Source organism: Rattus norvegicus, chromosome 5, assembly GCF_021556685.1.
Source record: "Rattus norvegicus strain SHRSP/BbbUtx chromosome 5, alternate assembly SHRSP_T2T, whole genome shotgun sequence".
NCBI classification, from domain to species: Eukaryota; Metazoa; Chordata; class Mammalia; order Rodentia; family Muridae; genus Rattus; species Rattus norvegicus.
In genome coordinates, this window is record NC_141538.1 from 109,818,141 (window position 1) to 109,842,072 (window position 23,932).

Sequence of the window (23,932 nt, forward strand, 5' to 3'; positions counted from 1 at the left end):
CCTCCCCCTCCCTCCTCCTGTGATTGCTGTCTTCTCCCTCCCAAGTAGGATTGAGGCATCCTCAATTGGGCACTTCTGCTTATTAATCTTTTTGAGTTCTGTGTACTGTATCTTGGGTATTCTGTACTCTTTTTTTTTTTTTGATAATATCCACTTATCAGTGAGTACATACTGTGCGTGTTCTTTTAGGTCTGAGTTACCTCACTCAGGATGATATTTTCTAGTTCCATCCATTTACCTGCCCCTGTGGCATGGTGGGCATCTTTTGAGTATATGCCCACGAGTAGTCTAGCTGGATCTTCAGGTAGGCCTATTTCCAATTTTGTGAGGAACTTCCAGATTGATTTCCAGAGTGATTACATGGAAATATTTTTCTTCATTAGCCAGACTGGGCACTCTTGGAAAACACGGAAAGAATGGAAGAGTTGAAGCTGTAGCCGTTCCTCAGGGTAAAGAAATGAAATGAAGACTAGATCAAAGAGGGAAATTTTATTTCAATTTGCTCTAGGAATCAAATAACCTTCATCTTTGCACTTCCAAACATTAGCAAATTGCATTAGGGAATGCTTAACACCCGTGAACCAGCAACTCTACCTTGGTTTACTGTATAACGTTTGCTTGGCCTTGGCCATGAATCCACGTATCTCTTAATAGGTTTACTGCTTTCAGTTGCCTAAAACCACAACCATGGAAAAGACTCTGTGAGCATGGGCGTTTTAATGAATTTAGACACAGGACTCTTTTTGGCTGAAGGAGGGGATGCTAGTAAGATCTGAGGAGATACGACACTAGGTAATGTTCAGAAGGAGACACAGCCAGGCTGCATGCTGTCTGGCACCTCCGTCATGCCATGTGAGCACCAGGCAGCCGCTCCCCTAAAAGAAATCTAGTAATTATTTCAGATCATAGGATTATAAAACACTTCAGAGACAGTCCTAAGTCCAGTTGAAGGCTTCAGTCAGAGCAGTCAGAGCTATGAGGGATTTGAGGCAAATCAAATAACCAGAAGTGTAGTAGCAGCATATATTTTATATGCCCAGTAATTTAGAAATCTTACTTATGCCCCCTGACAGATTACATCCTGCATTTTAGTGTTTCCTGCTGAGAAAAATGTGTGTGAAGTGTTTGTGTGTGTGTGTGTGTGTGTGTGTGTGTGTGTGTGTGTTTTGTAGAGAGCTACACAGACAACCATACCCAGTCTCCTACATATTCCCATCACAACGAGGGTTTCGTGATGTCAACTAAGACGTAGGCTTTTTGTTTGTTCGTCCCTTTGCTTTTGCTTCTCTTTTTGCTGTAGCATGATAACCAGGGCAGTGAAAAACCCAGGCAGAAGGCTTGCCAGAGTGTAAACCTAGGCAGCCTCACTCAGCTCTTGGTTGAGTGTGGGGTTATTGGCGGCAGGAGGGTGGTTGCCAGAGAGAGCAGCCTGACATTCTTGCATGCTGACATCAAGCTTCCAAGTTGCTGCCCTCTGGTGAGTCAACAGCAAAAGGCCTCCATGGTCCGAGAGTGTCTGTCCAATCAGAAGCTGTGGTGGCATACCTCAGAAATGTGTCCAAACCTCAGCATTCTGCAGGCTTCAAACAGCTCCTTCTGAGAAAGAATGCAGACATGATTAAAGCTATAATAAACACACAACCTGTAATCACGGCACCAATGAGATAAACCCCACGTTTGCTTCTAAGGCCAACCTGTTGGGTTTTAATCAAGAGAACATATTGAAGAACTGATCAGTGCACTGCAGTTTTTCTGTATATTGAGATCAAGATGTCCTTGAGTCATACTGCTGTGCTTCAATAGCGATGGGCTTCACTGACAGGAATTGCAACTCAGCAGCAAAACCCATAGACTGCCATCTCTTACCGTGAGAAGCCATTCATCCATACACACATGTGTACATTTGATACTGAGGTAAAAACTCATTGCAGAGCTTGTTCTCTCATGCCATTAACAGGGTGACATTGCTGTTCAGTCATTTCTTTGGATGTGCTTTCCACTGAGCAGAGAACACTGGGGAAATATGATGGGTGATGCAAGAGGCAGGTTATTTGCTTAGTGCAATGCAAGCCTGCTCAGCAGGTAAGAGCAGAGTCCTTTCCACAGCACTGCCACCATATGGCACTACCATATCGTAGAGGCCATAAAGGGGAATGGCACTGTAAATATTAACTAGATTTTGCTTGGCAAGGTCAATCATCCAGATAACATGCTGTAAAATGGCTAGAAGGAGAAATGGGATCTATATGAAATTTTTGGCAGTGGCTTTCTTCACAGCCCTGCCATGTGATTTGGACTGTCCATTGCCCACTTGAAGGTGTCCAACCAAGCTGTGTGGTCTCAAATCTGTGTCCATGGTATGGTAGCACCACTAAGAAAGAGAGAAGAGTTGGATAGGATGGGGACAACAGCATGCAACCAACTTCTCATGAGCCTGAGTCTCTTCCATGCGATGTCTCCTACAAGTGTGACTTGTTTATTCAGCACTCTTTACCTATTAGTTTATTCATTCAAAATTATATATTTTTTCACATCAGGTGTTAAAGGTATTCTGCTATTTCCCCCCAAAAGACTAATAGTTCACACGAGGAAACAGAACTATTTTCTATGCAGTATAATCAATATTCTAATATATACAATCAAAACTCCTGTCAAGTAATGTTAAAATTTGAATCTTAAATGTACCAATAGGCTCATGTTTTGAACATTTAGTCTCCAACTGCTGACAATACTTGGAGAGTTTCTGTAGGTTTTGGGAATGGAACTTAGCTCGAGAAAGTGGGTCACTGAGGTACGTCATCTCCGTGATAGTCTTCTGCCACCGTCTCTGCCTGTCATGGTATGAGCTGAGTGGTTCTGTCTCCACCGCAATGGACTGAAACCTCTGAAACCATGAGCTGAAACAAATCCTTCTCCTTCATGTTATTTCTGTTACTGTTTTATAACATCAATGTAAAAGTGGTTAATTTAAAACTAAGAGCTTTCATAGATTGTGTATATACATTTCTGCATTGTGGTTGAAATGGAATTTTCACTGTAACTCCATTTGGTAGAAACGGAAGTCTAGACAGATGAAATAGCAGCACTTAGTAGGAGACAAAGAATGAATCTAGACATTTTTACTTCATATTTGAGTCTTTAAGTACCTAGTTATAGACTCAAGAAAATCTATTTGACTCTGCAGCATCCACAGTGAGGTAAATCAGTTCATGGCTCTTTAAATGAGGAATTTGGGGTGTGCTAGTTGGTGATGACTTGTAGGTAGAGGTGGCTGTACATGTAAAGACTGAAGGTTTACCATCAAGGGAAATGAAAGTCAGTAATTTATATTAGAGGTTTCTATAGCCTTTCTGGATTTTATTATTGAGAAACAAAATGCTCAACATTTCCTGACTTAAATAACAAGATAATTTGAATATCTCATGCATTTTGCAGTGTGGGCATGGCTTGGTTGAGATAACTCCTCTCTGTCCCATGAAGTGCCTGTTGGTGTTGCTTAAAGGACATCTGAGAAGCTGGGCCTCTTCATTCCTCTGTATCTTGATGTGATCTCTTTACTGGTCCTTCAAGCATAGCCCCTTCAGGTAGCATTACTAATTATATGGCAATGTAGATTGCCTAGAGTGTAGTTTCAAAAGAGTGAGCTAGTCAGAGCTGTGTTACCATTTGTAACCTACATTGTTGTATAAACTGTTGTATAACCTTGTGAGTGCTAGAATCAATTAGCTGAAGTGGTTGTAAAGTCCTGTCTAGGTTCAGGAGGGGCATAGATTCTTCCTCTGAATGTAGACATTCCAAGGTTCAAGAAAAGCTTGTGAGACTAAAATACTATTAAAGGAAATTTAGGAAATTGATTGGAATAAAAGTAACATTGTTGTAAGAATACAGTTGTAGTATCAGACATTGGGTTCAGCTCTGTGCTCTCTTATATATAAGCTCAGTTCCTTAAACCAGGTTACTTAACCTTTTTGAGTCTCAGTTTCCCAATCAAGAAAATGAGGACACCAGGACTGATATTTTAGAGTTGTTAAAGATTAAGTAAAGTATATGAATCTCTTGGTATATGAGGCTGGTACAAATCTCAACTAATATACAAGAACTGAGGTTCCTGATGCGCCAGAAGGAAGGCAGACAGCTGGAGAGTGTGAAGGGTAGATTGTGATATGCTTTTGTAGCCAATGATGAGTTGGTCACAACAAAGAAAGAGAACTTCAGACCAATTTCCCTTATGAATATCGACGCAAAAATACTCAATAAAATTCTGGCAAACCGAATCCAAGAGCACATCAAAACAATCACCCACCATGATCAAGTAGGCTTCATCCCAGGCATGCAGGGATGGTTTAATATACAGAAAACCATCAACGTGATCCATTATATAAACAAACTGAAAGAACAAAACCACATGATCATTTCATTAGATGCTGAGAAAGCATTTGACAAAATTCAACACCCCTTCATGATAAAAGTCCTGGAAAGAATAGGAATTCAAGGCCCATACCGAAACATAGTAAAAGCCATATACAGCAAACCAGTTGCTAACATTAAACTAAATGGAGAGAAACTTGAAGCAATCCCACTAAAATCAGGGACTAGACAAGGCTGCCCACTCTCTCCCTACTTATTCAATATAGTTCTTGAAGTTCTAGCCAGAGCAATCAGACAACAAAAGGAGGTCAAGGGGATACAGATCGGAAAAGAAGAAGTCAAAATATCACTGTCTGCAGATGACATGATAGTATATTTAAGTGATCCCAAAATTTCCACCAGAGAACTACTAAAGCTGATAAACAACTTCAGCAAAGTGGCTGGGTATAAAATTAACTCCAATAAATCAGTAGCCTTCCTCTACACAAAAGAGAAACAAGCCAAGAAAGAAATTAGGGAAACGACACCCTTCATAATAGACCCAAATAATATAAAGTACCTTGGTGTGACTTTAACCAAGCAAGTAAAAGATCTGTACGATAAGAACTTCAAGACACTGAAGAAAGAAATTGAAGAAGACCTCAGAAGATGGAAAGATCTCCCATGCTCATGGATTGGCAGGATTAATATAGTAAAAATGGACATTTTACCAAAAGCGATCTACAGATTCAATGCAATCCCCATCAAAATACCAATCCAATTCTTCAAAGAGTTAGACAGAACAATTTGCAAATTCATCTGGAATAACAAAAAAACCAGGATAGCTAGAGTTGGTCAAACAACAATATCTCAAGTTTATTGTGACGTAGGCATAGTTCTCAATTATCTAGAACCTTCCATGGAATCTTAACAGTAAGTGCATGAAGGGTTGTTGTCATTCCCTCTGTTAGATAAGGAGCTACAGGAACAAAAAGGACAAGAAAATTTCCTTAGTTTTCAGGTAGTAATGACAGAAAGCTTTAAAATTGTATATAAAAATCTATGTTCCACATATGAGAGAACATGTGATATTTGTGTTTCTGGGTCTGGATGTTTCCTGTAGGATGATGACTTCCAATTGCAAAATGACATAATTTATTGTTCAAAGGCAGGGCTCAAATCTAGGTAATGATTTTTTAAAAATCAGAACATTACAAGAATAGCATACATTTAAAGTGAACACTAGCATTTTTTTTTTTCTTTCAGCAGGGTAGGCTTAAACTTGCCCTCCAGAAAGTCATCCTGAATATAGCTCAGAGATTGCCAGCAGCTCATTGCCAGCAGCAATCACTCTAGTCTAAGTGAAAATACCTAATAGTGAGGAACCAGTACAGATAAGGAGACCATTGAAGGGGGTGGGGATTGAACTCAGTGGTAGAGCGCTTGCCTAGAAAGCGCAAGACCCTGGGTTCGGCCCTCAACTACGGAAGAAAAGAAAGAAAAAATAAAGGAGACCATTGAAGGAAATTGGTGGCAGTCGTGTAGAGTGCCAATTGGACATGTGGAGCACACGAGGCATCATTGGAGTTACAGGTAAACTCTGAGTGTAGGCACCGCCATATACATCACAACCCATATACATCACAGCAGGGCTCTGTGTGGAACAAGAAAACAACCCTAGGGTGTCTTCTGGCCTCCAGCATATTTCCTAGGCATTTGTACTCTGAGTCTAGACTGAAAACAAACAAAACAGATTTCTCTGAAATGCTGGAAACCCTCCCTGACTTGAAGCTCTCAGATCTCTTACCTTGTAAATCTAGCTTTCAAATTCCATGCTGAACTTCCTTTCCCACACCCCAGGTCCTTGTAGTGGGGATCACAACGATCATCTCTCTCTGTGTGTGTGTGTGTGTGTGTGTGTGTGTGTGTGTGTGTGTGTGTGTGTGTGGTGATTGTTCCTTCCACATCAAGGGCCTTGGAGGATGACGTAGCACAGCTTTCTCCTGTCTGACATCCTCCACCCACTGCTCCAGTTACACCTGCAGTTTGTAGCAGATAAATGGCTGGGTACTCCAGTCTGGAAATAATACCAGAGCTTGGTACCGTGCTATGGTATCCAGGAACAATTTCCTCATGGCATCTCTGTTGACCTTGTCATTTAGTTTCATGGTGACCTTCTTTTGGACTGTAATATGCACTTGGTAAGCTAGGGAAGGAATGTGTGCTGTTGGGTAAGGAATTTATATCTCAGATGGAGGAATCTATTTACTGATAGGTCAGTGTCCAAGAAACAAAACTTGTACTCTCAAGATAATTATGAATTGGTTGTTAGGCTTTTTTAAGTTCACAGAGCATAATTTATAACATAAAACCTTTCATGGAAAGTGCTCACTTTAATCCACCCTATAAATGATAATTATTTTTAATAAAAGAAAACATCCTAAAAAAGGAACAAAGCAACCTGAAGGCTTAACTTAATGAGAAAGTTAAATAAAACATGCAAACAACTCAACCAAAAACCTGGGGTGCCTAGGTTTTCTGACTTGGATGGTATATCTTTTCAAATTAATTCAACTAAAGTAATTTCAGATGGTTATAAAAAGGCTGCTGGAACTTTGTCTGAGACACATGATCCCTGTTATGCACTTCTGTCCTTTATCCTTAACCTGATCTCTCTCTCTCTCTCTCTCTCTCTCTCTCTCTGCCCCTCCCTCCCTCTCTCCCTCCTTCTCTCCCCCTCTCTCTCATTCTCTCTCTCATTCTCTCTCTCACACATTCTCTCTCTCATACACATTCTCTTCATCCCTCTCTCCTCCTCTCTCTCATTCTTTCTCTCTCTCCCTTCTCTCACATTCTCTCTCTCTCCACACATTCTCTCTCCCTCTCTCATATTCTCTCTTTCTCTCTCTCCCTCTCTCTCATTCTTTCTCTTCCTCTTTCTCTCCCTCTCTCCCTCCCTCTTTCTCCATTTCTCCCTCGCTCCCTTCTTCCCTTTCCTTTTTTGTTCATTTTCAAGACAGGGTTTTCTGTGTAGTTTTGACTGTCCTGAAACTTGTTCTGTAGACCAGGCCAGACTGGTCTATATGCCAGTCTCTGCATCTTGAGTGTTAGGACTAAAGATCTACACTACCATTGCCTGAGTATAATTAATCTAAAAGTAATTTTGCTTTCTTTTAATACCACATTTTAAATAAACCACTCTTTCCCACTATGCTATGGAGCTGAGTGTTTTGTTTATTAAATATCTCCTCTAGGTATAGTTGGTGCTTCATCCAGTATTTCTGAAAATAAATCATGAGCATGTAGTTTTATGACAATTGTTCTATTATTTGTTCATGCATATTACTTATTTGTTATAGGTATTGTGTTAGCCTTTCACAGTAACAGTGTCTGCAATTATGATCTAGTCCAGCTATAGCAAGGCATAATCTACAGCTTGGTCACAGGCCTGCAATATTCAAAGTTTCAGAAGTTTGAACTTGGCTTTGCACATTGAATCATACTTTTAGAGAAATAATATACTATTACCTTTTCCATGTCCAAAGGAGAAAAAAATAACTGTACATATTTAAGATTTAGAAATTCACAGAAGTTCTAGTTGGACATTTCTAACAAGGCCTACTGACTTCGTGAATAGAGACAAGTGACTGACTTATGAGGTTACTGCTTCTTGTCACCACCAGTGCTATAGAACAGCAGTAGACTAGGGTACAGATGCTAGAAGAAAAATCTAGGTTTTATTCAGAACTGTCCGTCTCTCCCTCTTCCTCCTCTTCTCCTTCCCACTTTTCTTTCTTCCGTATTTTCCTCCTCCTCCTCTTCCTCCTCCTCCTCCTCCTTGTCTTCCTTTCCCTCTTTATCTTCCTCCTTTTCTTCCTCTCCTTCTCCTCTTTCTCCTTTTAGAACAGGGTCTCACTGTGTAGCCCCAGCAGATCTGGAACTCATTATGTAGATCGGACTTGAGCTAAATTCAGAGAGAGCTGCCTGTCTTTGCCTCCCAAGTGCTGGGATTAAAGGCATGTCCCACCATGGTGGCCCTCAGAAGGCCTTCTAGTTGTTAAATAGGGTTCCAGACTTTCTGAAAGTTAGACTAAAGGAAAAAAAGTTTGACAACCTAAATTTCTCTTCATTTTATTAAACCCTGTACCCAGGAGATCAATTTTCCTTTTTCCCCAGGAAGGAAATCTCTTGTTTGTGACAGTCTCAGCAATATATAACTAGTTTCCAAGCATACAGAGCAAGTGCAAGGCAATCATTTGTCAGCCATAAAGATAATGCAAGGAATGGAAACATGTTTTTAGCTCATGGCACCAGACAGAAACTTTGCACAGAGTCTTTCCTGGTTCAAGAGTACACCCATAAGACCTACTTTCTCTATCAGCTGGCTCAAGCTGATAAGAACCTGAAATAAAGGTTCTTTCCAAGCTTTTATTTAATTGTCCTGGTGACATAAGGGTTGTAGGCATTAGTCTGTATAGAGACGTTTCTGATTGGTCTATTTTTCTTTTGAATAATTGTCTATCTCAGTTTGACAGAATAAATAGAGTTGTTTAAATCTCTTCCACCAGTTTCCCAACAACTTTGTTTCTAAAAAGTTTTCTCTTGAGTATGAGATATTGTATATTCGGCCTTAGATTGTCTAGGGATAATATGGTTCAAGAATAGAGCAATTAAGAGAAAGAACTATATATCCACCCAATATGTTAGATGGAAGTGAGAGTGGGACTATTATTTTCTATTCAGTATTTACAAGATTTCTGTTCTTCCCAGGATCTTGGACTAAAAGGTATTCATTTAAAGACCACTCCAGAAGTGGTTTGTTAGGCCTTTGTTCTTGGAGAACTCCCGTGCATTGAAAGTGTAGCTAGAGTGGAGTGCCCATGCCCACGCCTATGCCCACACCCACGCCCATGCTTATCTTACCCACTTCCCTTCCACTCCCATCCATTGCCCCTTCTACTCTATTGGGTCGATGCCAATTGTTGAACAGTTTCTATAGCTTCTGTACTTAACCTTTCAGTTCACTGCGGACTCTGCCAACTCCCTTCTTTCCTATGATAAGTAAACTTATTGACTTCTCTAAATCTGCCTCTTCCCCTCTAAGTCAATCATTAAGTGACATGACATTATGGTACTTCATAAATTCTACATTCTTGTACTTTCAGGATCTGTCGAAGTAGACATTTGCTCTGGTTTGTTATTTTATGTACTGAGCTGTAGCTATGAGGCAATCACTCTTTCCTTAGAGGATTTCTTTAATTCTGATATTAGGCAACAGAACACATTATTCTTTGGAATGGCTTTGCACTGGTACATGATCAATAGAATCCTAGCTCTGACTGAGGGTCCAAGTATCTTTTCTTGTACTGAATAAAGCATGAAACACACCAGGATGGATTCTGTGATGAGACTGTAGATTTTATATACACTCCCAAGAAGTCTCAGAACACAATGGAATAAACAGACAGAGATGGGCGTGGTACTTTCTTCTCCTAATGTTTGCATGTCATGATGTCCTCATTTGTCCTTCATCTTTAATCAAGAGCTTAGAATATGCTAAACACTGTTGTCAATCTTGCTTTCTTAAAATATGGCCTTTAGTTATCATAAATATTAATTAGTATAGGAACATATCATACATGTATATTTTATAGGAAAAATAGAAAACAAACACTACACTCATAGCTCTAATTTAAAACATTTTTATCAGAGATGGATGAAGCAAAGAAGTGCAGGCTGACAGGAACCAGATGTAGATCTCTCCTGAGAGACACAGCCAGAATATGGCAAATACATAGGTGAATGCCAGCAGCAAACCACTGAACTGAGAAAGGGACCCCCGTTGAAGGAATCAGAGAAAGGACTGGAAGACCTTGAAGGGGCTTGAGACCCCATATGAACAACAATGCCAAGCAACCAGAGCTTCCAGGGACTAAGCCACTACCTAAAGACTATACATGGACTGACCCTGGGCTTCAACTGCATAGGTAGCAATGAATAGCCTAGTAAGAGCACCAGTGAAGGGGGAGCCCTTGGTCCTGCCAAGGCTGGACCCTCAGTGAATGTGATTGTTGGGTGGAGGGTGGTAATGGGGGAAGGATGGGGAGGGGAACAACCATATAGAAGGGGAGGGGAGGCTAGGGGGATGTTGGCCTGGAAACCGGGAAAGGGAATAACATTTGAAATGTGAATAAAAAATACCCAATTTAATAAAGATAGAGAAAAAAAACATTTTTATCAGTGCTTCAATACCTCTATGTGCTTTCTATGTAACCCTATTCTCTCTCTAGCTCTGGAACCAACATCTGTCTTGAGTTTTGTTCAAACTGTTACCTTGTTAGCCTTAGTTTTCCATCTGTGTTGTTCCAAGATAAGCTCTTGAACTGTGCTTCTTTTTGAGGCTGATGTAACCCTATAGCATAAGTCCTTCTCAAACTTAATTTATTGAAAATTTACTCTGAGAGTCACCAGTTTTCATGTATACAACTTAGTTCATTGCTGTCACTGAGTAATACCCAGCTGGGTGATTTTAAGGCAGTCTATTACCTTGATTGGTTTGGTTCCATTGTGTTATGTTCTTTGCTGTTAGAGGGCATGTGGCCTTGGTCAGTCCTATGCATGGTGGTGTGTTAGTCAGGTTTCTCATTGCAGTGACAAGTACCTGAGAAGGAAGGTTTAAAGAAGGGATGTAGAGAGAATGTGTTGTGTATTGTATGGATGCATCACAGGTCAATGAAAAAAACGTATGGCCTACAGGAAATGGAAGAATAGAAGGTGGGGCATCTAGTAGGCAGAAAGAATTGTGGGATAGAAGGAGGCATGGGAAGAGTGGTCAGGGAAGACGTGAAGAGGACAGACTTATGGCACCTGAGTAGAGGCAGAATGTAGATTAGTATAAATGGTTATTTTAAACTAGGTCAGGGAATGAGCCTAGCTATATGGCTTAGGTATTTGTAAATATAGTTTGAGTCTGAGTCATTATTCTGGGGAACTTGGAACAGGGAGAATAAAAGGCTGTTACAAAGGGAAGAATTAGTCTCTGGCTTACAAACTTAGAGGCTCAGGTGATGCTTGGTCTGGTATCTCTGCTTCTGGGGCACTTGCAAGGCAGAGTATCATGTTGGGGAAGACTGGCCCTGCAGAAAAGCTTAACTTCTGAGAGAGAGAGAGAGAGAGAGAGAGAGAGAGAGAGAGAGAGAGAGAGAGAGAGAGAGAGAGAGAGAGAGAGAGAGAGATCCAAAGAGAAGAGAGAGAGGGAGGGGGAGAGGGATTGGGGGAGGTTGTTGGAGAGAGCAAGGGAGGGAGAAGGAGAAAACTTTAGACAAGTTCCTTGGTGACTTCCTTTTTCCATGTAGGCACCATCTCTGAAAGTTTCTGAACTTGAAATGTTGTCAACTTATGAATCCACCAATGGGTTAAACGCTGCTTATGCTAGAATCCTCATTTTGATCATCTGAGGATTATAGCTGTAACACATGAGATTTGGGGGACATACTTATATCTAAACCATGACTTCTGGTGCAGGTCCATGTGTACATGTATGCACATACATGCACACACACACACACACACACACACACTCACATGTCTATCTATCTGCTTATCTTAGTATGCATGGGAAAAGTGAGGACCAATGTTAGGAACAACTTGCTTAAGCTCGAAATGAGCTTGTGGTAGAGTCGAGTCTGAACTCAGACATCTGTTTTCAGACTACTCCGCCCTTAAGCACAGTACTCATTGCACCTTCATTTTAAAGAAAGGTTTTGACAGAAGCAGAGATTCAACCAAGATCGGATTACTAATGCCATTTATTTTATTATAAGCTTAATATCTTATAGTTTCACCTGTGAAGTGTTAATCATAGACAAGCAAGTTCACACTTAACGCTATTATCTTTTCCTTACAAGTTATCAGCTGCCGAAATGTAAAAATTGCTCTCTCCATTTTTGCTTTTCATTTGTAGTTGATTTAAAATTTGTAGTAGTTTTTTTCCTCTAAGGCTATGAATAGACAGGAAAGAAAAGCAACGGGCGTTCACAGTAAAATAGATCTTTTTCTGTCTTGCTATTTTGTTTAAGCCTGCTAAATATGGTCAGAAATATGCAATGCTTGTAGAACGATTTAATTTCAGTTACTAATTATCATACTCAGCCATCGATATGGTAGCAGATATCATGTCCAGCTGGCACTTTATAGGCCGATGGATTCAGCATAGCTTTAGAGGCTTCATGCATCGATGTCCAAAGTAGAAAAGAGTGTTTTGTCTGGTCATGCACAAAAGGCAGTCCTTGAGCTTAGCATTTGGCATGGCAGCCCAGGTTTTGACCTGAAAAATAAAAAAATGGAAGCCAGATGGATGAACAGTGTCCTGGAAAACCTCGGATGAGTTTTGTGGCTAGATGATTCCCCCCCCCCCCGCCCCGCCCCATGATGACATTTTCAAGAAAAAAAATTTATTTTAAAATATTAACTTTTTACTGATTCTTTGTGAATTTCATATCATGCACCCAACCCCACTCATCTCCCTGTCCCTTCTTACCCGCCCTCCACCCCTTGCAACCTCCCCCCATAAAGAAAAACATCTCACTGTGGAAACTGTAGTGTGCCCCATGGTATGCTCTTTTGTCCACTTTTTTGCTTGCAAATGTTTATTGCAATGAGTCATTGGTCTGGTTCAAGGCCTCTGACTTCTGCTATACTATCATACAGTAGTTTCATCAGGACTCCGCTTGGATATCCTGTTGTTGCCCTGTGTCATGGAGAGCCTGAAGCTTTGGATCTTCACGGTTCCAGAAGTTCATAGATGGGGTAGATGTTGGGGGCGGGGTTGCACGAACCTCAAGGTCCTAGATCTGGGCCCCGGGTGGATGGTATCTGAACTGGTGAGCCTGCCAGCTCTCCTGCCAGCTCTCCTGGGCCTGCACCACTAGGGAGAGCTCTCCAGCACTATCCTGGCTTGCTCATCTACTGCCAAAGCCTACAAGGAGGCAGAGCCATCCCTCTTCCTCTCATACCCTCAGGGCTGATTCACCTCTCTCCTCTTCCCACCTCATCCATCCTGCACAAGGGTCATTTCTACTGTGCTGCTCAGGCAAGGGACAGGAGCTCTCCTGAATGCTGTAGCCAGTGAGGGGCAGGAAGGACCAGTTCTCCCACTCTCAAGACCACAGGGCCAGCTCTCCCACTTGCTCAGGTGGCAGGAGAGGCAGGGGCATCTCTCCCTTACTCATACCTCCACATGGCAGAGGAATGACAGGACAAGCTTTCCCATGATCAGTCCCTCAGGCCAGCTCAGCCACAACTCGTGCAACCAGGGCCAGCTCTACTGTAGTGTGTGGGCAAGGTGTAGAGCCCACTCTCATGCTTCAGAGACAGCTCTCCCAGGATGCCCAGGTGAGGGTGGGGCCAGTTCTGCCTAGCCTTCAGACATCAACATGGCTCTAGGAAGCAGCCCAGACCAGGCATGTCCACTTGACCTTTGGTGGTAACAGACTCACACTGCTACAAGGCCACAGACCCAGACATGGCTTTTAGTGACAGCATAGGACAGGACCTCACCATGACCTTAGGTGGCATCACTGCTCTTCATATCAGGCTGACTACCCTTGAGTCACCAGTTCATTGTGCACACATCATTCTCTTTGTTTCTCTATCTCTCCATCACTTACTTGCTCATCTTAGCAGTACCCAGGGCCTCTGGGTGTCTGGGGTTGTCTCAGGAGTGCTACGTGCCCCATCCTTGCCATGTGGTACCAGACAGAAGTTATCGTAGGCTTGCTCCTCATATGGGGCTATGTGGTGCAGGGCTGGAGGTTGTCTCAGGCATGGTCTGTCTGCCCAGACCCTGTGGCACTGGACTTGTTTCAGGCTTGTTCCCTGCCTGGACTGAATCAAAATAAACATTTTCTGTTGTGTGAGTCGAGTCTCTGTTGGTTAGAAGAGACCAAATCCATCTCGAGCTAGCTGGTCTATGACAAAGGAGAAACATGTTGGTCCCTGGAATGTCAGGAAGGACTGGGAATAATAAAGCCATAGGCAGGGTGAGGGGCAGCTGCATAGTGGTTTGTCTTCAACTCTTTTCTGCTTTTCCGCCTGGTTGACCTCTTTTCTCTTTCATTGTGGATTGGCTCCTTAGGCAAGGCAAGAAACATCACTCCCAACACTCTCCGAATTCTGCCTCCTACATCCTTCCCCACCAGTCATGAGTTTATTAATGCTTTCTCTGGAGAAAAGTTAGACATTTCCAGTAGAGGATTGGATCCTCTCAGACCGAATACATCACCAGTCTCTGGGCCAATCTAATATTCTCTGAGGATGATAAAGCTTTACAAATTCATGACTATTTCCTTGGAAGCTCTTGAATTCCCAGAGAAGGAAGAATTCTCGAAAGAAAGACTGTGCAGTGTACTAGAGGGCGAAGAGTAGACAGATAAACAACATCTGTTCACTGGATTGCTTAAATAATCCACACAACACTGTCAGCTCATTATTGACATGGTTTGAGAATATCCCTGGTCTTTTTTAGCAAAGTGAGTCTGACAATACTTTATAATTCACCTGAAATCCTTTAGAATAAACAGTATGCGTCAGAAATTGAGAAGTCTGGTTTTTTAAATCCTGGGCTCAACTCCACAGCCTCAAAAACCAAAGGAAATGGGTAAGGTTAGAAAAATCACCTTAAGGGTCTGGGGATTTAGCTCAGTGGTAGAGCGCTTACCTAGGAAGCGCAAGGCCCTGGGTTCGGTCCCCAGCTCCAAAAAAAAAAAAAAAAAACCAAAAAAAAAAAAAAAAAAAAAGAAAAATCACCTTAAGAAAATGAAAACTCCAATCAAAATTGGATAAGAAAAATTAGATGGTAAGTAATTTTCTAGTATCATTTTGCTGCTATTTATTCCCATTGATTAAGTCTCAGATGATTAGGATCAGCATACCATAATGATGGTACGGTGATAATCACGTTAGAATAAAACAAAAATCAATGTATTTGTTTTCTGTTGCTGTGTAACAATCACAGACTTAGTGGCCCAGAACCAAGCTTATCTTGCCTATCTTTGGGCTGGAAGATCGGGCACAGAGTATGCATGGGTAGGATTTCCAGCTACTTCCTGGACTTGACCTTAGTTCCTATTCAAAGTTCCCAGGCTAGCAGCGTTCTTTATAAGACAGAAGTGGCCTCCAACCTTCAAATCCTTCTTGTGATTTCCTCCTTCTGTCCCTCCTTGGTACCATGAATCTCTCTTACTTCTCTCTCTTTTTCTTCTTCTACCAGCAAAAGACACCGTAAGACTATGTGATTTGGATACATCCAAGGGATATTCTCGTTGAAAGGTCAGCTGTGGTATGTAGCATCTACCTGCATTAATACACTGGGCCTGGGGGTGGAGAGATGGCTCAGCTGTCAAGAACACTGGCTGTTCTTCAAAGCACTGGCCAGAAGATCTAGAGGACCACAAGTCCCAGCACCTACATGGCAGATCTCATCTGTTTGTAACTCTAGGCTCAGGGGAATCAGATGCCTTCTTCCGGCATCCACAGGCACCAGGAATACATGTGCTGTATAGACTTGCATACATGCATGCAAAACATACATATGTAGAAAATAATAAATACTTCACCGGGCCTTTGTTTAGATTTAAATGTAATAATATACCACGTATTTAATTTATTTACACAAACATATTTTTGGAGAGCTACAGAATTTCACACACTGGAGGATGCTGAAGGAATAGTAAAATCTAAATTACTGCTTTTACAATGAATGCATTTCTATTGGTTGAAAATAAATAATGTTGGATAAAAAAATCATCTTCTTTTTCACTTGTTCTGTTGAGTTAAAAATAAAAATAGAGTCCCCTTAAAAAGATCCTGAACATCCATGAGGGAGGAAACCCAAGCATGACAGTGGGGCCAATACACAAGCTAAGACACACACATTGCCTCCTGTGTTTCCACTTAACTGCTCCTTGCTCTACACCACACAGCCTTTCCTGGAAGAGTTGTCAGAACAGGATATGATTTGCTGATATTCTTCTACCAGAGAGGAAGCTTGCATAATTAGACCTTCACCCTCTGAACCTAATCGAACATGAAGCACAGCCCATAGGATTAAAGGGAGGGGAAACTGGTAGGGAGAACAGATGGAAGGAGGAGGAAGTTGATTCCATTAGCACATGGAATGGTAGCCTATGTAGTTTCTGAATGACTTAAGACCTGCAGAAAATGTCGTTTACTGTGCTTTGGGATGGGATGAAGGCCACCTCAGCTATTGTTGACTTCTGGGTAATTAAACACTGGAAAGAAAGAATACAAAAGACTTCTGAACACACACACACACACACACACACACACACACACACACACACACACACACGCGCGCGCGCGCGTGTGTGTGTGTGTGTGTGTGTGTGTGTGTGTGTGTGAATCAAAGTATCACTGTTGACCCACCCCAGGGGAATACTTTCATTCCCTAAAAAAGATTTGGAGTGAATGTAGCATTAGGTATGAAAAAAAGAAAAAAAGCAAACAACTTTAGACATTGATTACTGTCACCTCCATCCCCTCCACTAACAGCCATTTCTGACACCAGGGAAATTATTATAAACTTCTATCATACTTGGGTCAAAATTCTCTTATGTTCACCCATGACATACTTCTTTTTAGTCTTGGACAAATTATCTTAAATGTATTAAATAATCTAATCTGAGTGTGCCTTAAATATATTCCTGCAGGACTGAGATGACAGGAAAGCAAAAAAAAATCATAATATTTAAATTCCAAGGAAGTTTGGCAATGATGACTGAAGTCCTTGGAGCAAAGTGATATATCAGAAGGGTCCAACACACACACACACACACACACACACCCCAGATTGTTGGAGAAACAATGAACCCTCCAGGAAGATGTGCTCTATTTACTATTTACCTTGGGAATTCACCAAGAAAATCACAAATATGTGTATATATTGATCTGGATTCCAAACCTCTAATTTTCAATGTCCAACAAATGGTGATCATGAGTTCCAGACCGTAGAAATACAGTGAACAAATGATCTCCTTAGGATGTATCAGAGCTTGTGATTTCCTAATGGACGAATTGGACGCTAACTATTCTGAGTCACAAGGACACTTTCCCTGGCAGCTTGGAGCTAAGCTAGAAGATTTATATTAATTGCCTGTGACTTGTTTGGGTTGGTTCCTGCTAGTTCATTTAAGGGGAGGGATGTGGAGAACACATTCCTTAGAATGGCCAACACATTCCTTAGAATGGCCACAGATTGTCCGGATGAGACACGGATTGTCAGATGAGAACTCTGAAACGTTTAAGCTACAATATCAAAGAGCTAGAATGGTCCTGGAATACTGGATCGTATGGTCACTCTCTTGTGCCTTATCCTGAGAGTGAGGGAGAGTTACACTGTTTTTTTTGTCTGTTTTAAATCTAGCATACTGACAGGAAAACAACAACAGCAGCCACTGAAAGCAAGCCAGTAATTTAAAGGGGAGAATGTTGTGAAGAGATAATAATGCAGAAAGAGAACTTTGAGCTATTTTCCTCTAAACCTCCCACACATGTCTCCCTCTGAGTTTACTTTTGTTCCCACTTTGCCAAGTCGTCTTTCTGTAGTGAGGGCAAGGACAACTGAGAGCCGGGAGGGGCTGCACTCGTTAAGGTCCTTCTAGAGCCATTTCTAGATGGTTATCATCATGCCACATGCACTTGGAATTCTTGGTGATTTTCCAAGATAAACAGGGTACATCTTCCTGGAGGGCTCATTTGTTTCTCCAACCATCTGAAACAATGAAAGTTCTTGTAAATGAAATCAAACCAAGATGCTTCATGCGTTGTTACACAAAAGTCATTGGAACTTTGGAAATAAAACTCAAGACTTCAGAGATCCAGGCATTTTAGATTCCTGTTCTCATTCCCTACTGAGTACTATTATTACTTTTCAATTATGCAGTGGGCAAAGGATTATCCAAGGCATTAGAGTGCATACGACATTCTCTTACCTTTTGGTCTCTTTCTAAAACTGGACTGTACAGGAGATTGTCATGTTTACTATTTTACAGCTATTCGAGGGTATCAGAGAAAAGGATAATTCTATGAGAATACTTAATGAAGTATACAGACTAAAGGCAATCAGAATTTCTCAAGATGAAAAGCTTCATGTAGGTATGATGATCATGGACTGTTTCTTGGACACTTTATTGAGTGCCTGCTATGAAGTAGATGTTGTTCTGGAAATATGATGCAGCGGTGAATAGAAAAATTGCCTCTGGGTCACCAGGAAATGGAAGGGGAAAGAGGGTTGGAAAGGACAAATATGAACACAATGTATTCTTCTCTTTCTTCTTTTTGAGATAGGGCTTTACTAGCTCTGGCTAGCCTGGAACTCACTATGTAGGCCAGGCTAACCTCCAACTCACAGAGATCCACCTGGTTTTGCCTCCAGAATGCTAGGGTTAAAGGCATGTACCACCATGCCCAGCACAATGCATTGTTCTTTTCCCTTTTCATTATTTTTCTCCATTTAATTAATTCATCCATCCATTCATTCACTTTACATCTCTTTTCTCCTAGCATCCACCTCACAAGCTCCTTCCCCTTCTTCTCCCCCTCTGCTTCTCCTCTGAGAAGGGGGAGGCCCCCTTGGGGACCAACCTACCCTGGCACATCAAGTCATTGCAGGAGGTGGCCACTTCAGGCTCCGTATCCTCTACCGCTAGGAGGCTAATCTAGAGTCACCCCCATAGACTCAATGGGAGCCTCCCCCATCCCAGGTCTCTAGCATGTCTTAGAGATTGGCACCTCCCCATCCTCCCCCATTCCCCCACCTTCCTTGAATTTCCTGCCACAGTTCATTGAAAAGGGCAAAGCATTATTCTAGGCCACCTCCCATACCCACTGCTTTTCCATCCATTGCACCTATTCTAGGGTCATTCTCTTCTTTAGGGATTTCTGTCCTTACAGCTTCAGCTGTAGATAGAAAGGAGGCCACCCCGGCAGCATCCAGTAAAGCAGCTCTTACAGTCTTGTTGGATCATTGATTGATTTCCTTTTCTGCCATGTTCAAACAAAATCTGAATAGAGCATCATAACCAGCTTCTGAGGAACTCTGCAGAATTATTTTCTCAGCTATCAAAGATCCTTTGCTACCCTACATCCTTAGCATAGTCATTGCAGGAATTTTGAGTGCTCTTTTAATAATTTCTATACCTGTTTTCTGATCTCCATTAGCAGGCTTTAATGAACGCAAGACTGGGATGCACTGAAGGAGAACCCAGCCTTCTGTGAGAATAATGCTTTCTTCAACAGCAGCTCTTGAAGCACTGAGAGCATCAGAAGCTCTGTCTTTCTTCTCATTCACTTCCATACCACTTGTCCTTCCACACAGCTACTCTATCTGAAAGTTTAGCGAGTAGCTTGTTCAGCTTTCCCTTTTCGTATTCACTAGTTGTGATGTCTAGCTGCTCAGTGATGCCTTGAATACATTTTTCAATGTGAGCTTTGTCACCTTTTCCTTTCAAAAACATGGTACCATCTCTGTTAACAGTGACTGATCCAACTTTTCCTAAGTCATGAGCTTGAACTTCTTCAAGATTTAGATTTAACCTCCCTTCTCCAAACACTTCACCACCAGTAGCAATAGACACACCTTTAAGCTGGTTCTTTCTATTGTCCCTAAACCCTAGAGCTTTGACTGATACAACCTGAAGACCAACTTCAAGCCTGTTCAAAACCAGTGTGCTTAGAGTTTCTCCATCAACATCTTCAACCATGATGAGCAAGGGCTTCCGACGAGTATTGGCAACTTCAAGAGCAGGTACAATGGCCTAGACACTAGAAATGTTCACTCAACAGAATGCAGGCATCTCAGATTTTGCATTTTTGATGTGTTAATGAAATACGGGGAAATATATCCTCTATCAAACTTCAATAATTTCTAGCTTATCCATCAGGGTTTGTTCATCCTTCACTGTGATGACACCCTTTCTTCCAACCTTTTCAATTGCATCAGAAATGATGTTCCCAATGTCTTTGTCTCCGTTTGTAGAAATTGAAGCAACCTGAGCAATTTCTTCAGGGGCTGTCACAGGTTTAGATTGTTTTATAAGCTCAGCAATTACAGCATCTAACAGCCAACATCACACCTCTCTGAATTTCCACTGGATTGGCCCTTCAATAATCACTGTTCTTCCCTTTGGCCCCATGGTAACAGCTAGATTATCTGCTGAAAAGTCTACATTAAGCATTAAGGCTCTGGCATGCACACCAAATTTTACGTCTTTGGCATAGGCAGGAGTGAGATGAAGCGTCAGGTGCCCAGGACACTGGTCTCATCTGATAAAGAACAGTGAGTAGTCAAAGCACTTCTGAGAGGCAGTGGTGGGAGCGTACATGGTGAGGCGGGCTGTCAGCTGCCAGTGAGGACTAAACTTGTGTTTTGTATGTTGGAGGCTGAACCTCATGCATGCTAAGCACATATAGAGCTCAAGCTTCTCTGGTATTATATATTATGGCATTCTGCTCATTTATAAGGTAATCCACTTGAGTCTGAAACATAGGGAAGTATTCAGAGTTTGAACAGCCCATTAAAATGGCATTTAAGTAGACACAAAGTTAAGTATAACAGCACAGTGTTCCTTTGATGTGGGAATTAACAGTGGGGTAGGAGACTTGACCTGGAAAATGAAGACTAAGTTCTTGGTACCATAAGAAAAGAAGTAAAATAGGGAAGACAACATGGAGATTGCTCGCCCATTTGCAAGTTGCAGGGAGAGGCAGCTTACAGTTTGTAGCAGCTCACACCTCAGGATGATTGGTCTTAGTGGATGAACCACACAAATAGGAAAAAAACCCAGGGAGTGACTCAGCTCCGGCTGCTCCCGCTGCTCCTGTGCCTGGCATGACCTCTGCTGTTGTCCTCGGACCTTGCTTCCCTCCTCCTCTGTCATTGTGGAGAAACAGGAAGGAATGTTTATTAACAAGGCTGGCTGGGGTCACACCCAAAGCAATATCAGAGTTTTACCTCTCCTGGGCCTGGGAAGAGGTCCAAAGATCAAGGGCAGCTCCCAGTTAGTATGAGGCAAGAACAAACCTTAGAGAACACACTGCCTTTTTTTTTTTTTTTTTTTTTTTAAGTCTTGACAGAAGGTCTGCTGGGTGTGATCTCATCTATTCCTCCAGGCCAGCCCCAGGCTTGTCACAGGTCACCAGGACCATAATTCCCAAGGGGCTTTGCCCAAGTTGATGGAGGAGCAATGGCTGGATCCTGAGTTGTCTCTCAGGGTTGTGTTTCCATGGCAGATGGCTGTAATAGCAGGGTTAGCTGCCCAAGTGGGCTCCTCAGCTCTCTTATCAACAGTCTTTCCTCCCATTTTTATCTTCTAGCACAATCATATATGTATATCTTACCAGCTCTGGTAATGAGTCACACCTTATGTGCTTAAGAGGTGAGGGGAGAAAGGAGAGCAGAGAGGAAGTAAAGAGAAAAAGAATGAGACAGTTGTGCGTGTGTGTGTGTGTGTGTGTGTGTGTGTGTGTGTGTGTGTGTGTAGAAAGAGAGAGGACGAGACAGAAACAGAGAGAAATAGAGTCAGAGAGAAGGGAATAGAGAGAGAGACAGAGACAAACAGAGACAGAGAGAGACAGTGAGTGAGGGAGATTTCTTTTCAAATATTTATGGTATGTTCCCTGCCTCACCCAATAGGGAGGAGGGATACAAAAAATTTTATTGCTCTGAAGGGTATAACCCAGCCCAACCGGTGCCACCCTGTGTGAAAATCTCAGAGATGCCAATAAGCCACTTGAGACAGTAAGGCTCCTGCCTTTCTGTTCTCATTTCTTATCAGTCCTTGGTTTGCAGAGGAAGAATGCTCGGGAAGAAGAATTTCATGGTTTCAAGAGGAGGGCAGATTTGTGAACTGCAGCCCCTGAAATGAATTGGTACGAGTTCTTGCTTAGGCTGTTTCTCCGGCTTTCCTTCTTAATAGCTACACACATCACAGTCAGAGCCTTGTATCAGAGCAGTGAAACTTAATCCCCTAAATCCGTGCATCTTCTTAGGTCAGTACAGTTCCACCTGTGTGGTCCGTGATCCAACAGCAAGCAACTGTCCTTGGAATTAACCCGTGTGCTCAGCAGTCCTTGTGTCTGTCTTCATTACAGCTGCTGATTAATACAGAACTTCTTAAATGGGTCAGGGAATTCATGAAAACGATTTGTTTAAACAATTCTCATTTATTGGCACTTACCGAGACCGTGGCTGCTTTCCAGAGGCAGTCAGAAACTCCGAGGAAGTGCCAGCATTGGAGTGTAGCCACTGGGATAGTGAGAATTCTTAGCCCGGCACCATTCCCCGCTCTGTGACATTTGGAAAGTTACCCAACATTTCTGCGCTTCAACTCCCTCATTGAATATGGGTATAATGATTGTGCTTACCTCATAAAATCGTGAGGCCCTATGACAATAATGTATCTTATTCTTTACGTGACATATAGAAAGTGTCTATTCTGACGGCAGTGAAGAGAATAGATGTGTATCTTTAGCATTTAACTATGATTTTGCTTATTCAAGGTCAAGTATTCTAGTTTAATGAGGTTGTCCAAACACTGTAAAGGGTCCTGAATTTCAAGGCTGTGGCTCAATTGCTCCCTCCTTTTTATGCCACTTCCTTTGAAGAGGCATGTATGTTCCAGTCCAGTGGCTGAAAACTTTATGGCAATGAATACCATGCTAATTTTGGTTTCACGTGCCCGTGGTCTGTGGTCCATCAAGTTGATGAAAAGGGGGAGCAGGAAGAAGGGAAAATATGTCACAGTCACTTCTCAAATGTCTTCTGAGAACAGTGACCACTTCCCAGATCCTTCTGTCTGCTGTTCTGTGGCTGTGGAAAAACTATCATTGCTACTGAGCTGTTTCAGTCAATTCCCAGGTAGACTCACCAAGTATGTTCACAGCAGGGCACCTTGGGGAAAAAATAGGCTTTGGAAGATATTTGCCAGACTGAGTCAGTCATGATTGAAGGACATTGCCCTCTATGGGCTAGTTGTCCATAATAAAGTGAATTCTCTCACCACACATGGCCTTGGTAACACCACTCAGGTTTAAGGTTGAGTGGCCAAGTTCAAATGTTCCAGATCCAGTAGAGCTCAGATCTTACCTGGAACTTGAAACTGTGCTTAGCTAGCCTTTCTCAAATCCTGCTTTTGAAGTTAATAGCTTATGGTCTTGGGCACTAACTTCGACCTTTCTGGGGAATTCATCTCTGCAATATGGGCAATAAAATCTTTCACCTAGGTTATTGTGAGGCCTCAATAAGATTTATATTACAACAATCTCTATTATAGATATGTTACACACACATGGATGCCCTTGTTTTATCAGTTTCCTATTTCTTCTCTCGGTTTCTTAGAGTCACATGGGGGTCCTGCTAAGCCATTCTATAAAAAGCAAGTCAGCCTCAGGCATAGGCATATGCTACCTTGGGAGTCAAAGGGCTCTGCACTTATATTTTGCCTGATGCTGATCATCTGTAGCAGATATTTAGATAACTAGAGAACACGGGAAATCATAAGTGTTTCCC

At 42.0% G+C, this 23,932-nt stretch overlaps 3 long non-coding RNA genes and 1 pseudogene across 8 annotated transcripts in view; 1 reads left to right on the plus strand and 3 right to left on the minus strand.

The window, feature by feature from the left end:
• Nucleotides 1–474: 474 nt before the first annotated feature.
• LOC148005905 (uncharacterized) lies at nt 475–2,015 on the minus strand. Its single transcript, XR_015620312.1, has 2 exons — nt 1,867–2,015; nt 475–1,596 (listed from the first exon to the last, which is right to left on the minus strand). It is a non-coding gene; the product is annotated as an uncharacterized LOC148005905 (long non-coding RNA).
• A 3,309-nt stretch (nt 2,016–5,324) lies between these two features.
• Nucleotides 5,325–23,932, plus strand: part of LOC120102910 (uncharacterized) — a 66,515-nt gene continuing 47,907 nt past the window's right edge. Inside the window, exons 1-2 of one of the 3 annotated variants that reach the window (XR_015620310.1) lie at nt 5,325–5,368; nt 15,617–15,685. This is a non-coding gene — a long non-coding RNA (uncharacterized LOC120102910). Of the gene's footprint in view, nt 5,369–15,616; nt 15,686–22,126; nt 22,294–23,932 lie in introns of those variants that run through there. The other 2 variants (XR_015620311.1, XR_015620308.1) reach the window with 2 other exon arrangements.
• LOC148005906 (uncharacterized) lies at nt 12,139–22,749 on the minus strand. 4 transcript variants are annotated; one of them, XR_015620306.1, is made up of 3 exons: nt 22,602–22,749; nt 14,016–14,232; nt 12,139–12,673 (listed from the first exon to the last, which is right to left on the minus strand). It is a non-coding gene; the product is annotated as an uncharacterized LOC148005906 (long non-coding RNA). The 4 variants fall into 4 exon arrangements; XR_015620305.1 differs by having other exon boundaries at nt 14,016–14,315; nt 22,602–22,747; XR_015620304.1 differs by lacking the exon at nt 22,602–22,749 and adding an exon at nt 21,138–21,295 and having other exon boundaries at nt 14,016–14,315.
• On the minus strand, nt 19,163–20,816 carry Hspd1-ps14 (heat shock protein family D (Hsp60) member 1, pseudogene 14; annotated as a pseudogene).